The sequence below is a fragment of the Medicago sativa genome, chromosome 6 (genome assembly GCF_051527215.1).
Source record: "Medicago sativa cultivar Bolivia chromosome 6, Bolivia_mono, whole genome shotgun sequence".
Lineage (NCBI taxonomy): Eukaryota > Viridiplantae > Streptophyta > Magnoliopsida > Fabales > Fabaceae > Medicago > Medicago sativa.
The window spans coordinates 7,854,525-7,857,336 of NC_140754.1; the positions used below are offsets into that span (position 1 = coordinate 7,854,525).

The window sequence follows — 2,812 nt, forward strand, 5'->3', positions numbered from 1 at the left end:
GCTGTATCATCTATAGGAGTAGCTACTACATTGTACTGCATCTTCCTTTCTTGCTGCAGTACCATAGAGAAAACCCTATTTATTTGAGGTAAAGGATCCATCAGCAACACTTGTGATGTTACACCTTGATAATCATCACTCAATCCCATTAAGAACTTAATGATTCGATCTTCAGCTCGAAATGCTTTATTATTTCTCATAGCAAAACAAGTGCACTGAATTAGACAGGTACATTGAGGCATGGGCCTGAACTGATCTAACTCTTCCCATAAACCTCTCAAATCAGTGAAATATTCAGTGACTTTCTTAGTTCCTTGTTTCAGATTAGCAATTTCTTCTTATGAGATGTGGACTGGGAAAAAGCCCAACATTAAGCACTTGCACATTTGGGGATGTCCAGCTGAAGCAAGGCCTTATATGCCCCATGAAAACAAGTTGGATGCAAAGACAGTTAGTTGCTATTTTGTTGGGTACGCTGAACACTCTCGCGGGTATAAGTTTTACAACCCCATTAGTAGAACAATTTTTGAAACGGGAAATGCAAGGTTTCTTGAGGATGTCGAATTTGGGGGGGAAGGAAACATAAGGAGTGTTGTCTTTGATGAAGAAACTGTTATTGACAATGAGCAAGTTATTGTGCTTGCTTTTGTTCCAGAAACAGATTCAGAAACAAATAATGATGTTATTCATAACATCCCTCAAGAACAAGACAATGCTGAGTTTCTTCCTCTAGCACCACTTGAAGTTCAAATTCAACAACCTCAAGAACCGCCATTAAGAAGATCCACTAGAGAGAGGAGAAATGCAATTTTAGATGATTATGTTGTATTTCTTCAGACACATGAGGATGGCATTGGTTTGACTACAGAAGATCCAATCAACTTTAGTCAAGCTATCCAAAGTCCTAACTCTCTTAAGTGGGTTGATGCCATGAAGGATGAGATAAAATCGATGGCTGACAACAATGTTTGGGATCTCGTTGAATTACCTGAAGGAAAGAAACCCATTGGTTGTAAATGGATATTTAAAACCAAACGGGATTCAAAGGGTAATGTTGAGAGATATAAAGCCCGTCTTGTCGCCAAAGGTTATACTCAAAAGGAAGGCATTGATTATAAAGAGACTTTCTCTCCGGTTTCTTCGAAAGACTCTCTTAGGATCATAATGGCATTCGTAGCTCATTTTGATTTAGAGCTGCATCAGATGGATGTAAAGACTGCTATCTTAATTGGAAACATTGAGGAAACAATATACATGGTGTAGACAGAAAATTTTGTGTCAGGTGACCCAAAATCTATGGTTTGCAAACTTAAGAAATCCATCTATGGCCTTAAACAGGCTTCCCGTCAATGGTACTTTAAGTTTCATCAAGTTATATCCTCGTTTGGTTTTGAGGCTAATCAAGTTGATGATTGTTTGTACCTAAAGTTCAGTGGGAGTAAATATATCATCTTGGTATTATATGTAGATGATATCCTTTTAGCAAGCAACGATATAGGCTTACTGCACGAAACCAAGAAATTTCTCACAAAGAATTTTGAGATGAAAGATCTTGGGGACGCCTCCTTTGTCTTAGGTATCCAAATACTTAGAGATCGCTCTCGAGGTGTTTTAGGATTGTCACAAAGGAGCTATATCGATACAGTTTTTGGATAGATTCTCCATGAAAGATAGTAAACCAGGAGACCCACCCGTTGCTAAAGGAGACAAATTTTGTCTCAAACAGTGCCCCATCACGGATCTTGAAAAGACAGAGATGCAAAAGATTCCTTACGCTTCGGCTGTGGGGAGTCTCATGTATGCTCAAGTTTGCACCCGTCCCGACTTAGCTTTCATTATAGGAGTTCTTGGGAGATATTTAAGCAACCCTGGTATGCAGCATTGGACGGCAGTAAAGCGTGTTATGCGTTACTTGAAGAGAACAAGAGACTTTGTGCTCACTTATCAGAAGTCAGACAACTTGGAGATCGTCGGATATTCTGACTCTGATTTTGCAGGATGCCCGGATAGCAGACATTCCACATCTGGTTACATCTTCCTCTTGGCTGGAGGAGCCGTCTCCTGGAAGTCTGCTAAACAGACTTTAGTGGCTCCCTCTACCATGGCTGCGGAGTTTGTGGCTTGCTTTGAGGCATCAAATCATGGAACTTGGCTACATAACTTTGTCACTGGCCTACGCATCGTTGGGAGCATCCAGAGGCCCTTGAAGATTTATTGTGACAATAGTGCAGCTGTACTCTACTCCAACAACAATATGAGTGCTACGAAATCGAAATTTATCGACATCAAGTATCTTGTTGTGAAAGAAAGAGTTCAGGAGAAACAAATTTCGATAGAACAAATAGAAACAGACTTTATGCTAGCTGATCCACTAACTAAAGGCTTAGCACCTAAGGCTTTTCATGGACATGTTGCAAACATGGGTCTTGGCTTTTCGATTGCCTTAGATTAGTGGGAGTCATTTCCTATTCTTTATTTTATGTTCTATCTTATTGATGTAATTTTGGTTCAAACTTTCAGTTATGTTTGATTTTCTGCAGAAATAAAACTTATGTGATATTATTGTTATAACAATATCAAGTTTAATTTTATTATGTGCAACTTTTGTAATTTTTATTGCACCTATTGAACTACATTATGATCTCAATAAAGACTTATGTAGGACCAGTTGGAAATAGACATGATTTAGAGATCACATTACATGAAATTTCCATGCCACTCACCCATATTGATCTATGTCATTAAGTACATTGTTATGGTGGTCGTCGGGGTTCCGTCACGTTATATGTCAGTGACGACAGCCGCGGTGGTC

The 2,812-nt window shown here is 39.1% G+C and overlaps 1 pseudogene; it reads left to right on the plus strand.

Annotated features, from left to right (window-relative positions):
- The first annotated feature begins 1,663 nt into the window (after positions 1–1,663).
- Positions 1,664–2,452, plus strand: LOC146912500 (secreted RxLR effector protein 161 pseudogene; annotated as a pseudogene).
- The last annotated feature ends 360 nt before the right edge of the window (positions 2,453–2,812 follow it).